Here is a 19036-nt window from a genome sequence, read left to right as displayed (position 1 = left end):
TTTTAACTTGTTTTTCCTAGTCACAGCTGCTGGTAGGCAAAGATAATTTAAAAGAAGAAAAAGCAGCAAAAGAGGCAATAAAGCTCCCTGCCTCAATGGGAGCATAGGGTGGTAAGAGTGGAACACAACATGAAAGCTGAACTTGGTTTGAATCCTAGGCAACATTAAATTGAGGAAATTCATAGAGGGAAAATTTCCTGGTCTCCTTCTTTCCGTGATTGCCTCTGTGCCACACCCCACATTAACATTCCAATGAGGCTTTTGAGGACTCAAGATGGCTGCAGCCAAAAAGGAAAGCGATGGGAAATTTCTTATAAGATTCTAATACATTGCAGGTAGTCCTAGTTTAACAACCACAATTGGGACCGGAATCTCGATAACTGAGTGAAGCGGTTGTTAAGCGAGACACCCATGTGACTGCTTCACTCAACAACTGCAATCCAGGCACTCCCCATGCAGAGCTGAAATCCTCCTGGCAGGCAGCCCTTTCACTCTCAAATGGTCCTGCAGCCCACTAAAGGTTTCCCATCTCCTCCGTGCATGGAGGGGAAATCTTTCATGGGGCTGGAGGAACTGAGCTCAAATCTTTAGGATATGAACTCCATTCCTGCAGACCACAGAAGGATTTCAGCTCCCCTGAAATCCGGCCCTGTGACCAAGGGGTGGGGAGGGGCGGCACAATGTTTTACAATGGCCAGAAGTGCTTTACAAGCCATAAAGTATCCTTTCCGAGGCTGTACTAACTTCGAACTGCCATTTAATGAACGGTCGTTAAGCAAGGACTACTAGTACATACGTAAATGAACAAGTACAATTTTACACAAAGAAACTAGGGGGAAAATACTATTGTAAGATTCTAAGTTTATCTTTTAATACAGTAATACCTCGGTTCACAAACGCTTCTGTTCACGAACAATTCGGTTCACGAACAGCAGCGTTCACAAAATTCTGCTTCCGTTCGCGAACTCCGCATCGGGTGACAAACACGACCCGCGGCCATCTTCACTGCCCTGACACGTGGTCGTGGCTTCCTGTAGGTGAGATCGCAGTCGCAGACAGACACTGGCTGTGAAGCTTTTTGGTGTGCTTTTTAGCATGGCTCCAAAGAAAGTGCAGAGCAAGCATGGTGGTAAAAAGAAGAGCAAGCATGGTGGTAAAAAGGAAGTGCAGAGCAAGAATGGTAAGAATAAGATTTTGAAGAAAATAACCATTGAATTGAAGAAGGAAATTGTAGAAAAGCATGAGCGTGGTATTCGTGTGACTGATCTGGCCTCGGAGTACAAGATGGCGAAGTCGACAATCTCGACTATTTTGAAGAATAAAGATGCCAGCAAAGGAGCTGATGTGGCAAAAGGAATGACGATGTTAACCAAGCAGAGGACACAAGTGCTGGAAGAGGTGGAAAAACTTTTGTTAGTGTGGTTGAATGAGAAACAGCTGGCAGGTGATAGCGTTAGTGAAGCTATGATCTGTGAAAAAGCCAGGAAACTGCACAGTGATTTACTGCAAAAAAAAAAAAAACCTCTACAAGCGCAACAAGTGAAGAATTTAAAGCCAGTAGAGGCTGGTTTGATAAATTCTGCAAGAGAAGTGGCATCCACAGTGTGACAAGACATGGTGAGGCTTCCAGTTCTGACAAGGCCGCTGCAGAAGCCTACAAGAAAGAATTCGCAGAATTCATGAAGGCGGAAAGATACGTCGCTCAACAACTGTTCAACTGCGATGAAACAGGGCTCTTCTGGAAGAAGATGCCAAACAGAACCTATATCATGCAGGAGGAAAAGGCACTGCCGGGGCACAAGCCCATGAAGGACAGACTGACCCTTCTGCTGTGTGCGAACGCAAGCGGCGAGCTGAAGATTAAGCCACTACTGGTGTACCATTCCCAGACCCCTCGTGCATTCAAGGAACACAGTGCGAACAAGGCCAGACTGCCTGTCATGTGGAGGGCCAATGCGAAAGCTTGGGTCACAAGGCAATTGTTCATGGAATGGCTGCACGAGGTGTTCGCACCCACCATTAAAAAAATATCTTTCTGACAACCAACTGCCTGAAAGGTGCCTTCTTCTGATGGACAATGCCCTGGCACACCCTCCAGCCTTGGTGGATGATATGGACGCTGAGTATGACTTCATAAAGGTCAAGTTCCTCCCCCCCAACACGACACCTCTTCTGCAGCCCATGGACCAGCAAGTGATCTGCAACTTCAAGAAGCTGTACACAAAGGTGCTCTTCACCAGGTGTTTTAATGTCACTGAAGAGATGTCCTTGGCTCTGAAAGAATTCTGGAAGAAACATTTCAATGTCCTCCACTGCATCAACCTCATTGACAAAGCCTGGGAAGATGTCACGTACCGGGCCTTAAACTCAGCCTGGAAGAAATTGTGGCCAGAATGTGTTACTGAACGTGACTTTGAAGGGTCTGATGCAGAGGTAGTGGAGGAGATTGTGTCCATGTGCAAGAGTATGGGCCTGGATGTCGATGGTGCAGACATAGAGGAGCTTGTTGAGAACCATAAGGAGGAGCTGACCACGGAAGAACTTGCTGAACTCCAGAGTGAGCAGCAGAAAGCGCTTGTTGAGGAGCATTCCACTGAGGAAGAGGAAGACAGGGAGGAGGTTAGCAGTGATGTGATAAAACCCAATATGGAAAAATGGAATGAGTGCCAGGATTTCTTTGAGAAGCACCACCCCAACATAACTGTAATGAACAGAGTGTTGAATGTGATGAACAATAACGTGGTCTCTCATTTCCGGAGGGTTATGCAGCGCAGGAAAAAAAAAGTGACATTAGACAGATTTTTCGCCAAAACTGAGCTTGCAGCTAAGAGACAAAGAAGAGAGGACACCCCTGAAGGAGATCTCCCCAATGCCCTTTTGGAGGGGGACTCTCCCTCCAAACAATAACCACCTCCCCACCCGCCTTCCTGTCCTTCATGCCAGAAGTCGCCTCAAGCAAAGTTAGTGTTTTCTCTCTTCATACTGTACTGTACTGTACTTTGTTTCATATTTTTGTGGTTAAAAAAAATGCATATGGTTCAGAACGGATTAACCTTATTTACATTGAACCTTATGTGAAAATTTGATTCAGTTGGCGACCAAAATCAGTTGGTGACCACATTCGTAGGGGTCAGAACGGATTAACCTTATTTACATTGAACCTTATGGGGAAATTTGATTCGGTTCGCGACCAATTTGGTTCGCAACCAGAATCGTGGAATGAATTAAGTTCGTGAACCAAGGTACCACTGTACAGTTAGCCTGGTTATCCTCTGAAGTATATGAGCCAGCAACCTGCCAAGATTTATTTCAGTAAAATCCATACATGATCCCATACTAAATCAGCTCATTAATACACAATAGAGGATACAGCACAGAAAACTTCCATTTCTGATTTATGCTAATCCTCTACCTTTAGTCCACAATATCTAGACTAAGAATAGGAACAGATGATAAACCCTTAGCACAAGCAAGTGGCATATCAAGAAAAAAAATCCAAATTATTTTATTTAAAATGAATGTTTCCACAGAGAGATTGAGATTACTATTTAAATTTCATGCAATTTAATGAAGGCAATACAAACACCTGCATTCTGGATAACCACACAATACAGCATTTTTCAGCTTCTAATTCCTCTTCACTGCCAACTTTTAGACTGTAAAGAACCATGACTTCATGAGAGAAGAATAATCTATGTACAATAATCCTGCTAATGTCCCTGTTAAAAACCATGTCCATCTGCAACTAATCAAAATAGCCCACCAGAAACTATTTAAAATTGTAAATTCACTTTCAACCAAGCCTTTAAAGTGAAAACAATTTCTTAGCTAACATACTACATACCATATTACCAGGATTCACAAGTGAAACTAATGGTGTTTGAAGTGTTAAGCATTGCTATTCACATTATGTCCAAAAGGAACATAATTTTTTTCCCTTGGACATAGTTGTAAGGCAAAGAATGGTTTTTCTAATTAATATTATAACACAGATTTTTAAAATGAAATCCTCAAAATGCCCATTGAAAAATTATACAAATTAAATAGAACAACAAAACAGCAGAATGTTCAAAGGCCCTGGAAACTCAAAAGATTTTGTTTTGGCACTAAAACAACATTTTTGAATGCCAGAGAAAGGATTGCAAAGACCCAGCATCATAACTGAAAAGGCACTTTCATGGCCTAGTCACCTCCCTGACCTCTGACAGCACCCAAAAAGGATTTTGTAATTAGATTCTTATCATATGGGCAAGCTTATTTGAGAGAAGGTGATTAGGACAAGTTGCAAGTCTTAACAGCCTTGAAAATAAAAGTTTAAAGTGGGGCCTAAAAGAAGCCTGCAACTGCTGAAGCCATTTAGAACTGGTAAAATGTTCTTTTTCCATCTAGGACTATTAATTTAACCAAGGCTTTCTCAACCCTTTTACCTTTGAAATAATTTTCAAGCCTCAGAACTGCACAAAAATTGCAAAAAGTATGAAAACTTCACAACATAATTCACTTCTAAACTACATGATCCCCATTTTACAATATTTACAACAGCAAAGTATAAAAATTTACAAAGTGCAAATATTCATAGTGTAGTGAGTACTAGCACTGTGTCGTGCAGTTACAAAAAAAATTTTTTTTCAACCACAGAACCCCAGTTGAGAAAGGCTGCAATTTGTTCTATATTACCTGATTCAGCTAACTTCAAAAATGTTCATTGAAATGACAGTGAAACTATGTTCATTATACTGAATATCTAAGTATACCTTATTTGCATAAGTTTTTGGTTTTTTTTTAAATCTGCGCTCAGTCGTTACCGACTCTGCAGTGACTGCTTGGACAAGTCCTTGCAGTTTTCAAGGCAAGTGTTTCGGAAGTGGTTTGCCAGAGCCTCCTTCCTAGAGCAGAGCCCAGCTGGCGAGCGCAGGAGGCGGGGTTTCCGTTGCTTTGCGCCCTTTTCAGCCGTGCGCGGTTTTTCGTGCTTACCGGCAACTGCTCCCGACTCCTTTTTTTGCAAGGCGCCGCCAGCATTTTTCCTCCCACCGGAGTGAGAGTACCCATTTATCTACTCACGTGAGTTTTCAAACTGTTGGGTTTACAGGAACTGGGGAGGAAACAGGAGCTCACCCTGCTAACGCAAAGGCTGGACTCGAACCGCTGAAGCGTCGACCATTTCTGGCCGGCAACTTTCAGCGTCATTAAGCCGCTGCGCCACTGCTTCCCCCCTGCATAAGTATGCAATGACTTAAATGATGTAAATTGTCACAAATAACAAGTTATGCAAATCATCTTAAATAATTTAGATATAATAGATTTTGTCTGTTATTCTGACTCAAGTTTTGTCTACCACATCAAAAGTCTACTAAATCCAGAACCATTAAATGAAGGGTTCAGTGTTAGTTCTTCTAGTAGTCCAAGCCAATTATACAGATATTTAAATGGAATGTCAGAAATAGAGCCTACCTCTAAAACACAATTAGCATCAAGGTAGCCTGGTTAGAACTTAAGAGTAGTTGCTTTTTAAGTCATGAGTATAATACTTTACCATTTTAATATAATTAGAAGGGACTACTTCCTCCAAACAAAATGGGATTAAATAATGGGCTAGTATTCCCAGAAGGCAACAATCTAAAATACTCACATGCAGAGATTTCAGACATATTTAATTAGAAAACAATAAAGGCTTTCTAAAAACAGAGAGCTCTTCAGTTACCACTCTTGCCATTGTTGGCATGAGTTGAAAACCTAGACTCCTTAAACAATTAACGGCATTAAATTGTTACAATCTGGGAACAATGTAGCAATACACGGAAAATGTCATAATCCAGGAGTCAATTAGCAAGCAAGAAAGCTGAAGGGATTGGCTTAACAAAATTGGCCTTGTGGGGGGGAAAAAAAAGATGTTTTCTCATATAAAAATGTATTCTTGGGAAACAGTAAGGTTGCATTTCCTTATGTTGTAAAAGATGAAATACCCTGAAAAGCTCACGCTCTTTTTTGATTCCTAACAACAGCTCTTCATAAAGGACAGTAAAATTATATTAACTTATTTCATCAAAATTAAATTCATTATATTCTATATATTTCTCTCTTACATCAACTGCACAACACTTGTTGATAAGAACGTGTCAGAGCTGAGCTTTGCGCCTGATTCAATTATACGAAATCTGTCAATTTCTTTTTCCCAAGGCTTTATACTTTGAAATCATTCTCTATGTGCTGTGATTAGCGTACTCTGAAAGCTGAAGACTTCTCAAACTCTGTTTAAAAACTGACATATCCAACCACACTTCAAATTTAGAAGAAAATAATTCTTACTCTGCAATCTTATCAATTTTATAAAAGTGTTCCCTCTGCCTTTTATTATACCTGACAGCTAATCTATATTCACAGAGATTTAGTTCAGATTGCAACTAGACGCTAAGAAGAAAATGCATTTTTTCTCTTAAAAATAAAGCAACAGCCTTTTCTTTTATTTTAGTAAACAAAGAATAGTTTATAAATCTGCACCACTAAAAGTGTGACCATGTAGACTGAACCTTACACACATTTCATCAAGCATTTAGAATACTAATTTGGACAGTGCTACATTTCATTGTAAATCTTACTATAATTTTCAAATACTGCAACTGTATTTCCTGACACTGCTGTGCTTCATCAGTGTTATTATTAGCCATGAAGACTACTAAGCAGAGAGAACCAATTTTACATTTCCTGGTTCACTTTGGTTTTGTGCCATTATATTTTTTAACTGGCTTATTTTACAGCGCAAGGGCGAATAGGTAAGAGAGAGAAAAGAGAAAGCTTTTTCATCCCACTTTTGTACAAGAGACAAATTATCTTTCTCCAGCATTTGTTCTTTTGCTGCTTCTAATCTAGAATAGTTATGCAAACACAACAGTGTGCCAGTGGCTATACAAAGGAAGCATAACACAAGAAGAAAATTAAACAGTAAAAGCTGTTAAGATTTTAGCTGTTAAGAAGCTTCTGTGGCATCTGTTTTTTATCTCCGCACCTAAGTAAGGTCTATCAATTCTGGCTATAGGATGGAATAAGGAGGGATCCTATTTCTCCACACTGGAAGCTCGTAACTTTTACCATCCAACTGCTTTGTTTTGCACCATGTCACTATCATTATGGTGCAGAAGCATTCTAGTGTGCACTGCAATGGCAACATTAACTTGCCGGAATTTTTCATTGTTTCACTGCTCATAGTGAATCACAGTAATGTTTGGCATACAGATTTATAATACTTGAAGTTTAGCAAATCCTAACAGTTTAGAGGTCTTTAGATGTGGGAAATATACTCAATTTTCATGTGAAAGTTTTCAGTGTTTTTTATATCCTTAACGGGTTACCAATTAATCCAACCTTGAGGGTTGGTGAGCCTATTTGCAATGTTCAGGATATATTTTACACTTTCTCCCAAAGTAGCTATTGGAGAGGGGGAAAGTTTGCACATTCCTAACAATGCTGCATGACGGATATAACAAGGTAGAAACCACTGAATGTCAGAATGTTTCCTGCAACTTTTGGCAGTACCCCTTTTGCAGTATGTTCCTGTTGTGGATGTTGTTCCCCTGCCAGCCAGCAGAACTCAGACATCCCCAATGTACAACCTCTTAGGCAGACTGCATACTTCGGGAGGAAGAGATGTTGCCCGCCATGTAGAGAAATAGAGACTCCCCTCATATTCCTTCTCTCAGGGACAGAAACAGTTTAAGGCAAGGCAGAAGTTGCTAGGTTGGAAAAATAGTCCCCCAAAAGACTCTTCCACACAGCTCCAGAAATATGTGGGCAAATATAGGTAAATTGAAAAGCAAAGGTATTGTCTGTTAAAGAATATTTTCTGTAGAAATAAGTAAAAAGTCCAGCTAGCAACTTCCACTAAGATTTTGATTTTTCCTCATTGTGTTTGTGCTATGTTTATGATTTGTTAATCCTTGTATAAATTAGGAAACTGGATTTTTAAAGTCAGCCTCAAATCATATTTCAGACCCATTCCAAATCTAATATTCGTTAGATGTATTGTCCCTTTATTGAGACTTTTAGGACATAAAACTCATATTTGTTGCTAACTATTTTGTTCTCTATTTGGAGCATTATATCGTCTTTTTAGATACAACTTTTTATCAAATTATATTTATGTCTTTTAACATGAATGTCTGCAATTGGACATTTAATGTTAAACAGGGATTTCTGTATTTTGTCTTTTATTGTTTTGTAATAAAGTGTGATTCTGTTTATCTCATGTGAGATCGATCTATCTACCAAAGAAGGGCTGAATCATCTAGCCACACACAACTGAGCTTTGCAGCCAGCAAGTAAAATACTTATTTCCCCCCTCATTTTTTGCCTTTTAATTATCAGGAAGGCAACATAGGTAGTGGGAACCCTAAATCTTTTACAAATTCAGCTTGAGGAGGATGGCAGGTGAAGTATGCCCCAGAAGTAGGAGGTGGTATTGGGAACTAAAAAATCATTAATCCAAAACAAGAGGCAGGGCCAGATCAAGTGGGCTTTTGAGAGAGTGTATTGAGACCTCTAGCCTTCTACCCTATAGGCTCAGTCTTTCCCCTCTAGCTCCCTACTATGTTGTTTGCTTTTATCCTTATCTTTTGCAAATGGGCACTTATACAAGCAAATAATTTTTAAGTTCTAAGCTTGCCACTTCTTCTCTTTTAAATAAAAGGATTTAAAATGTAAAAAGCCAGATGGAGTAGGGAGTCTGTCTGTCTTATATAAGACTGCCAGACTCCATAATGGCTGTTGTGCACACTGGCTGATCTTGAAAAATGCTAAGAAGGGTCAAAGTACCTGGATAGAAGACTGCCAAGGAATCCCAGGGCTATAGGCTAGACTGGAAAGTTGAGAAACATACCAGAAATAGTAAATGGCAAACCACTTCCATATTTTTTGCCAAGAAAACTACCTGATTTGCCCATGTACTGTAGTCACCAGCAGTTTAGCTTGATTCAAAGAGTGTTTATCTTAATTTTCTGGCTAGTCTTCCTCTTTGAAGGGGAAGAGTTTTTCCCTCTGATTTTATTATACATATAAAACACAGCACAAGCCAAAAAAATCTGTTCTTCTTCCCAATTCTAACTCCCAGGAAACAGGAAGAAAACAAGTTCCTGCTCCCACAATTTGGAACATCCCACAAGGACAAAAAATAAATGCACTTCAGCATCTTATTTCTAATTAGAACTGAAGCAGAACTGTGTAATCCTAGGTTTGAATTCATCTTGATTATCAGATATCAATTCACTGTTCACCACAACAAAGTCATTAAACTCTGGACCTACAGAATATGCTCATATTGTCTAACAACACGTGATTTGATGTGGTATAACTAATGGAGAATGCATCTAGAAAAGAAGGAGCATGACATGGAAATATGGCACCTACACTTGAATAACCTATATCAGGGATAGGCAAACTTTTGCCGGCTAATATCTAATATTCAGTTTAGTGCTGTGTAGAAGCACAGCCTCAAAAAGTGAACAGGTCCAAATGTGGGGAAGGAGGGAAGAAGGAAGGAATTCAAAAGATATACAAATCAAAACTTTAAGTCTAACAATATCTGAGGCAATTCCTCATAATGGAAGAAAAAAATAAAACATGAAATTTTGCTTATGTTTGTGCTATCTCCTATTTTTGTACTAAAAAGCATCAAAAAGTTAACAGGGAAGAAAACCATTTTTGCTAGAGTAACATCAGTTGGCTGTGTATCAAAATAAATATTGCACTGAGCAATTTATTTTCCCTTTGCTGTAATAAATGAAGGATTTGTTGATATAGCAAACTCATAATTTTGAAACTGGAATTTACTTGTACATAAAATATGATTCCTAGGTTACTACATTCAGGCACTGAAAACGCTGACTTACAATGGGCCTGAGGGAGCCAGTGCTAACTGCCCACACAGCTAAATGTTAGAAAAAATCTTAAGAAACAGAGGTAAAGTTCTATTATTCAATTCAGTTTATAGAAAACTGAGAAATAGCTACACTTAGTAAACCCTTCCATTGTTTGGGATACTAGCTCAGTAAGCAATATGACTTCAAAGTATGTCTATGATTCAGACTGCATAAAGACAAATTTGAATATTGTTTTTTTCAACGTCCTGTTAAGTAGAGGTTGCCCTAGTTTATTTTCATAATTCTACATCTTACATTAATTTAAAATAGTATTACAACTTAAGTGAATGAAGTAGCATAGTTGTTAATAATACATGGTGAGCAATAAAAAACCTCTCATCTCACTCATGAACTCATCAGAGGGATTAAACACAATGTTATCTCTCAGCCTCAAAATTTTACAATGTAAGCATATTGATACTCACCTGTGTTACACATCAGTGCATTATAGTGAAGATGAAGAATATGCATTTGAATTTAGGGCAAGTGATTTCCTTTAAAATATCCTATAAAGATGCATAGAAGTATTATCATAACAACACTATACTGGATATTTCAAATCATACATTTGTTGGAGTGCAAGATTTATAAGAAAGAGCAAAGATCAACAATAGAATGGAAAACTGTGGCAGGAATAAACTATGTATTAGTAGAAAAACTGAACAAAATTGAATTTCCCTGCTTCGTTAGGCATAGTTTAAGAAGCTGGTAGGTCTGAGATGGCATTACATGGAAACATCTCCTCTTGCACCCTAAGTGTAATTATAATCAGCAGAAGCATGAGTTATATTAGGCCTGAATTTTCTGCCTGGAAATTCTGCTTTTCTGCCCTTAGTTACTACACACTCAATATCATGTTCATAAATTCCCATTGTTATAAGTGCAGTTACAATATCTAACATAGCTCCATATATTGTTTTAGACATGTTTATTAAACTTCTCTGAAGAAAGTTACTTTAGAAAATAGGATTGCGTTCTAGGGGTGTGCAAATCTGTCAGAAGGTGCTTCGCAATGTGCAGAGGCAACTTATGAATCAGTAGCAAGTTTGGGGGAAAAAAACCCACAGCTGTTTTAAAGATTTGAAAGCAAGAGCTTCTTACGTACTCCTATGCACTGCAAAGCACCTCTTTCAAAGTATGTGCATAACTGCAATATCCTAGTTTACAAATTCCTAGTCTATCATGACTGAGCAGTACCATTCCACTCTGGGAAGAAAGATACTGTAAAAGATACTTTTGTGAAGTAGTTACACTTCACACCATATTGATTTTTACAGCTATATCTTGTTCTTTTCCCAAGGAAACTTCGAAGATTTGATAGAGTTCCCTTATTTTATTTCTTTAATATTGCAGCCCAGATCAGATGTCAAGGAAGTAGACTTAATATTTTTTTTCTTGCATAGAACTACATTATTTCTCTTGCTTTGATCTATGCAGCATTTGGGATGATTTCCAGATTAGGCAAATTATAGTTAATAATAATATTAGTATTAAATAAGAACTGTCTTCAAATTATGATTTCAGTGAATTTGTGAAGTAAGATACAAAAGCAGTCCCTGATTAGGGCAGACTACTTGACAAATATTAGCCCACTTGACAAATATTAACTAAACCATAAAACTTTTAAGCTACATATACAAAAATGTGGTGGGGGGGAGAGAAATGAACATTTGTTTTTCTACTCATCACCGCTGTATTTTTATCTACAAGAACTTGTACAATATTAGTCTATGAGGAATGTCTACTATTTACAGACCTTATCTGAGTATACTTTCTCTAAATGCCTTTATTCACTGGATAAGAATGCTGAGATGCAGAGAAATGAAAAAAAAATTATAATAGAGAATATATAAATTATGAGATATAGCACAATGGATATTGGAAGGCTGTACCTGATTCAGTAATATTCTCCCAAAGTTTCAGAGGTCTGAAACTGAATTATCACCAGAACCTCTGAAGAACTGCTTAATACACAGGAATTGGATAACTGCCTGATGTCAGCAATACAGACTTCAACTGAATGAAGGTAATTTACTGTACAATAAAAATAGTGTCTCAGTTGGGCTGACCCTTGATGACTCCATGACACATCATTGCCTCCTCTTTACGGATTAAAAGTTAATCTTAATTCCAAATAGAGATACTTTCAAACAGTGCTTCTCAACATATGGGGTAATGTATTTATTTATTTGCTCCCTAGAAGGCTTGCCCATTCCCAAAATGGCTTCCAAACAGGGCTGCTAAACTGGCTGTAAGACCATGGAAGAATACCTGATGGCAGCAAAGAGCTACAGAAAACTTACTGTGTGTTAATATCTAGTTGCACCTACTTCTGCAGCCCAGATCTGGTAGCCCCAAATATGACAAGTTACAAAAGACTTTATTCCCATGTTGAGTAAGGTTAAAAGTAAAGTAATTTGCCAAAGAATCTAAGTAAAGGGCAGAAGCATAGTCAGAATTAAAAAAGCACTCAAAATCACTCTTTTCAATTAAGTTTTCAAATCCAATTTATATTTCATAGAAGTTTAATTTATGAGGCTCAGAAATGCTTAATTTAAATAAGAAACTGTGAAAAAAAGCACAAAAGTAGGCTGAACCCCAATTCCAAATTTTCTCCTACAATTCTCCATTTTCTCCTACAAAGTAGAAAAAATTCCTCATACCTCAGAATACAAAACCATAACAAATATACAGTATACAGTTACAAAATCCAAAAATACATGCTACTATAAGGAAGTACAACCTAGAGGATCCTCTTCCAGCTTCCTGGGCACTCTGTACATATGCCTCTAGCCCCCCCCCCCTTTATAATAGCATGCTTCAAACACGAAGCACTGTAATTTCTAAGAATGTCTCTGGTATCCAAGTATTTAATGTAAATAAAAATCAGTGTTTGTCTAATGAAACAAAAATCTAAAAAAACCCTTAAAACAAAAACAAAACAAGAGGTTCTAAGAGTCTTATAGAAATGATCCATGATAGTAAGGACCTAAGACACTCTAATCCTTTTGTGTTTATTCATGCATGATAACGCAAGCCATGAATTAGCAAACATGAATGTCCCAAAGGCTCATGTATTCCTTCACCTCTTAAATTCTGGTTTCTTCCTAACTATATCTCCAACCTCCAGCTTTAAAGCATGGATTGCCATGGGTTTCTGGTAATCAAGATCAACTTAGGAAATAGAAGAGAGAATCCTCATAGGAGTGGAGGAGAAGGAAGGCTCACACAAGTTCTCAAAAAACTCTGTCAAGCCAGAATTCAACATTTGGCCCCAAGCAAGCTGTGGCATTACTGTATGATATAGATGAGACTGAATCACTCTTTCTGTCAACATGTATTATAAACTAAAATTTAAAATTATAGTTAAAAGAATGAATGTTTTAGCCTATTACAACTTGTACAGTTGTTTAACTAAAAAGTATGTTTCAACTTAATTTATGTTTCACCCTTAAATTAGTAGATTTTGTATTAAATAAATTATTCGGCCTCAATTACAAAATTCTTTTTAATACTGATTCCCAGTGACATGACACATTCACCTTCTTCCTGGTCAGAATGTAGCATTAAATTTATACAGACTTAGGAGGAAGAGGGTCTTTCATATTATCAATATGGTAATCAAGTTCCATTGCCAACAGACCTAAGTCTTTTCATGCACCTATCCTTAGGTTTGTAATGGAGGTGAAGGGAACAAAAGTGACACTTAGTAAAAGGACTAGAGCACCAGGGACTACTGGTGTTTTAGCTGCTAATTTCTAAATCCAAATAGCTCTAGACTAAAGAAAATATAAAATATGTACCAGAACCACAGGCTTAAACTTGAAAACAGAAACAAAGTTCAATCCTCAGTTCTGCAAATATTCTTAGTGAAGTTCAAAATAATTATTTCAAAGGAATAATTATTTTTTTTAAATTAAGATGTGTATAAAGTACCAGAAAATTAGAAACAGAACATTAGAAGATTATAAAACGAGTGAATCTTAGAAAGGTAGCTGTAAAATAACGAGACAGTCCATTCCTTCATAAAAGAAGAGGTGGAGGGAATGCAATCACATTTGCAGAAATCACAAAATTGGATGGGAAACCTAATACTTGGAAGAATTCTGCCTAGTCTCCAATCTTCCATTTTGGGGAAAGTTTCTCAAGAAATTAGTGGAAATCAGCTCCAGAATTCAGTTTTGACATAGAAAAGAAACAATACTGTTTGCTCTCTTTGTGACTTTTGGTGGAACTTGGATGGGTCGAGTGCCCCCTCCTAGTCTTTTTAGACTTCTTGGTGGTGTTCAATATCACTGATATTGAATGCAGGGGAGCCAATTCTTAGATGGTCACAAGAAAACAGCCTAATACCAGATTAAGCCATTAACAAAGCAAGAAACAAATGGAAACCATCTGTCCTGCCCAAAGGAGATTGGCTTCCAGCCCATTACAGCACATGGGAATAGAAAGAGGTGCAAGAATTTGAACTTTGAATTCACTATAAACAGGTCTTGCAAACAGATAATCAATGCTTTCAACTCTGTGTTGCCAGCTGCTGGTGTTCAAATAATAATCTACTACCTGAAAGCTCTCTCAGACAAATCAGTAGATCAATGTTAACAGCACCATTTATATAAGAAAGAATGCAACTAGAGCACATGGACATTCATATATCATAGGAGTGTACAACTATTAATTAGCTTCTTTTACTTTTTAAAAAAGAAGTTGGCTTCCAAAGGTCATAAGTTGGTGGGTACAGTTGAATTTTTTAGCTAATTTTTAGACATCTGTTCATGTTTTTTAGGAAAGGAGAATCAGTGGCAATAGCCTAGCACAGGTCTAAAGATTAGCATTTCATGTTATGTTAATGAACAGAAAAACAAAACACGCCATTGAAAACTGTTGTTTTGCTTCCATATCTCAGTCATGGGATCTTCAGAGGCTGTAAAAATATAACTGGAGCCATACAAAGTGCGTGCCCTGCCCTCTCAAGAGAAAAATACATATCCACCCCCATGACTTTCACACTAAGTCTTTATGTAGACACAGAATGATAGCAAAGTCACAGATTATGTATGTTGAGTTAAAGTAAAATTCTTATAAAGAATGTTTCATTTCTGATCTTTGCTCATCATAATTAGAAGATAATGAAGTTTTCCAGTAGATATAACTTATTTTAATTGTTATTAAAAGAGGAGGAAACGTGTGCATGCTCACCATATCACGCTGAACAATCTTCTTCAGAATTTTCTGCTTGGTTTTCAAATATATCTGTACACCATCTGTTCTTCTCACCTGCAGGAAGAAGATAATGAATATTTTCTTTTTAACCTTATTTTCTTATTTTTTAATACCTTGTAAAGGAACAAAGCATATCGTTAAATACTGACTCATGGAATTATTTTTCTTCATTTATTTATAGTTAATGTATCTGAGTAAAAATTCTCCCATAGCTTTTAAGAATTTTTTAAGTGACTCACAATTTCATACTATGATACAGTTATACCATAACCATTTTTAAAATTATATTTCCATATTAAAGTATTATATTAATTATTAATAATAATATATTAAGTATATTAAAATTATTGTATTATATTAAATTACCATAAATGGTAAAAAAAAATCTGAACAAGAGTAAAACAGTAGATAAAATAGCACATAAAAATCTCAGAAAGACTTGTTTTATTAATCATGAAAAGCACTGAAAATGTATGTACAATTAGATTTTGCAGCTGTTACAACAAAAGAAATATTCTTTGGAGGTTTTGCCTGTTCTCTGCAATAGTTATCCTGAGATGTACTGAATATTTGCACAATCAGATCAAATACAATTATGTATTTTACTGAATGCTTAATCTTTTAAAAACCAGGTAGAATACTGCTGATTTGTTATATTTATCATTCTTTAGTATTGCTAATTTCTGGCTGCATTATAGACCAAGAGTTCCCCAACCGTGGTCTCTCACTACTGCAGATGGTCCTAGGGATAGAGGGAAACAATCCTACCTATATCTAAGTATTTAATGATACATTGATTGTGTGTAATTTTCTGTTCAAACATCTTTGTGTAATACAGTGTCCTCTGAATTTAAACAGTGGTGCTTTGGGGTGATGTGAACATCAACTATCTTTGTTTGAACATTCATCAATTAGAATGTGGGACTCTAAAAATGGATCAGTGTTTTTTAATGTTGGGAGTGCAATTCCCAGAATTCTCAGCCACCTTAATCAGTACCTAATTTGTACCTCACTATTTGTGGTACTCTTATTGCAGTACATTTAGATAGAATTGTTACCAACTTCCTTTATTAATAAGGTTTTTTTCTACATCATCTGTGTAACTCCTTTTTTTTTTTTTTTTTACTGGAGATTCACCTATTTTCTGCCAATGCATGTAATACATGAAATTAGTTATGGCTTAACAGTTTAACTATCCTGCTGAGCTCACAGAACAGTTTCTAAAAGCACATAAGGATCACATTCTGTCCATGAAAATGCGCAAGGCAATTTTCCAGCACGTACACCCTTGAATAGAATGATCAGTAATTTCCATAGCGCTTAGTTCCATGTAGGCATGCTTAATTGCCACACAAACTGATTCAGCACCACTTCTCCCCACAATTCTCTCCATGTTCATTAAATGCAACAAGACAAGAATTTCTATATATAATGCTTATGAATATTAAACAATTTTGAGTTGTTTCAAGTAAATGGCAATAATTTGTATGCAGGAATTATGATTTAGGCAGTAAAGACAAAAAACTGCCACAATATCAGATCACCTAAAAATACTGTGTTACTCATAAGAAAATGCTGTACCTTTTGAATGATGACTGACCCGCATTCAGTTTGCCACTACATTAAATGTTATCACTAAATAAACATTTTTCTAAGAACAATGTTTTTTTCTTTCCCTTTATACTTCTATCATCTGATATCTCTCAAGGTCACTGTCTTCGGTAACTTAATAAAAATTACATCATTCTCCTCTATCCATCTGTAGGAGAATTACATCATTGATCAATAATAATGGCCTATGCTTGCAATTACCATATTATTCATAATAAAAGAGCTACTTCCACTATTAAAAACAAGATACGTGGTTCACAAAAAAATCAATCTTCTTTCTCTTTTTAAAGATTTATTTTACCACAAGGCAAAATTTATTTTACACTCTGTGAATAAATAGGGAAATGAAAAGTAGACTACAGTTCTCTCAAAGCAAATAGCCTTTATCACGTTTAATGATCCCCAAGATGAGGCTTATTTAGACTCAGCTACCATACCACAGGTTTTTTTAATTGGGAGAAGTCCAGTCATAACTGTAAACTTTTCCCAAAAGATCTTCAGTTCTAGAGCCCACTAGATACTGTAAAGCATCATCTAAATCCATCCACATGAGCACTGTTCTTTTGCCCTGCTATACAGTATCATACTGAAGGGTCAATGTGTTAGGCTGGTATACAAACAAACTTCTCTGCCTATAACAAGTACCCAAAGATTAGCAAGATTTATCAATATGCTTCTCTAAGTAATTCTATGCTTACTCAAACTCACTGGTAGCTATCTTCAAACTGTTTACTAGGTAATGTAAAATAAACAGCATGATGATGTGGTGTTATAGTCTGCTGGTGGTGTTATAGGCTGGAGAAATCAGTGGTCCTACAAACGCTGCTGAACTACCCTAATCAGCATGCTGAAAGTTGCACTTTGGCATTACCCATAAGGCACAAGATTTTCCATCCCTTCCTTAGAAATGATATTTTATTTCAACCAAAATAAGTAGAATTAAATGACAGAAAAGTCTGATCTTGGGCTTTTTACATATTTTTCTATAATGCCACAGTTTCCCCATCAGCATTCTACTAAGAAACGTCGAATCTACTTCCCCAATTGTTCAACTGTTACCCTCTGGTGATCCTTCTCATGCGTCTCCTTTTAGCCTCTGAAAATCATTTCAAAAATACAGAAACTGCCCATAATGCATTCTGTCCTCAAAGAGAGAACTGCTTGCTTGATTTAGTGCTCTACAGGAGAAAAATGCCTGCCTCCAAAATGAAATTTTATAAAGCAGTGAAAAAGTCAAACATTACCAATTTAGAATATGAAATGTTAATTCCTGGAAGGACTGCATCATGTGCTAATCCTGCCCCTAAAGCATCTTGTGGTTGTTATGCATTGTGATCATCTACATCTGTCCTAGACAACCATCAACTAACTGTGGATCTGGCCATTAAATGACATTGTAGCTTTGTATTATAATCATGAGTTTTTTAAAAATGGGGCAGAAATGGGAAGTAATATACACTGTCATTTCTGAATATTTCACACAAATCCCCAAACTATTCTTTAAATTTTGGGAGCATCAAGAGGAGCTATATTCAAATTCTAAAACATATATTCCCAAAAAAATTCAAGTGCAAATTCACCATGAAAATTAAATGTAGAAACTATAACTTAAAACAAATCATATTGAAATAAAAGAAAATGCTGAGCCCTGATTAATATCAACAGTAGAAAATTAGTGTCAGGAATATCCCAAGGACTTTATTTTTGCCTATGAAGTCTTCTTTAAAAAATTAAAAACATTTTTCAAAATTGGAAAGCATTAAGGACAGTAAATTTGAATTCTGATAGGACTTAATTTATTTGTGCTTGCCTCTGGAAAGTAAATTTTTTACAATGTCCCTCCTTTCCTTATTTCATAGAAAGGAAAATACTGGGTGGGGAGAATCAAAGAAAAATTTGTAAATAAATGAGGGAAGAATTACAGTCATGTTAGACAGAAAATCAGAAAAGCAATTAGGGCACAAAAATAGAATGAGTACTGCATCAACTTCTGCTTATCCCTTACCAAAAGTAATTTTTCTGCTATATATTCTTTGAAGGGTCTGGTTCTTAATTTTCTACTCTGAAAATCTGTTTCAAAGCGTTTCAGAGAACTGTGAAGTTTAACACCATTCCACCTTTATTTATGCATTTATTTTTAATTATTATTGTACTTTTCTTGTTTCAGTTGTGAATTGTGCAGAGTTGTTGGAAGTTGGGTGGAATACAAATTTGACTAATAAATAAATAATTTAAAAAGAAAACCTTCAATATGCAGCTGGACATACCAATGGCTTAAATGAAAAGAAAAAAAA

The 19036-nt window shown here is 36.6% G+C and overlaps 1 protein-coding gene across 10 annotated transcripts in view; it reads right to left on the bottom strand.

The window, feature by feature from the left end:
- The window catches only part of ATXN1 (ataxin 1), a 238728-nt gene that overhangs the window by 92402 nt on the left and 127290 nt on the right, over positions 1-19036 (bottom strand). For all 10 annotated transcript variants that reach the window (XM_088130940.1, XM_088130943.1, XM_088130946.1 and 7 more), the window contains one exon: positions 15108-15185. The gene's annotated coding sequence lies outside the window, so the exon portion shown is untranslated. The remainder of the gene's footprint in view (positions 1-15107; positions 15186-19036) is intronic.

Source organism: Python bivittatus, unplaced genomic scaffold (assembly GCF_059951505.1).
Source record: "Python bivittatus isolate LINGU-HERP-01145 unplaced genomic scaffold, Pbiv_v1 ctg000840_np1212, whole genome shotgun sequence".
NCBI lineage: Eukaryota > Metazoa > Chordata > Lepidosauria > Squamata > Pythonidae > Python > Python bivittatus.
Note: the sequence above shows the minus strand (reverse complement) of the source record. Positions and strands in the feature narration are given on the sequence as shown.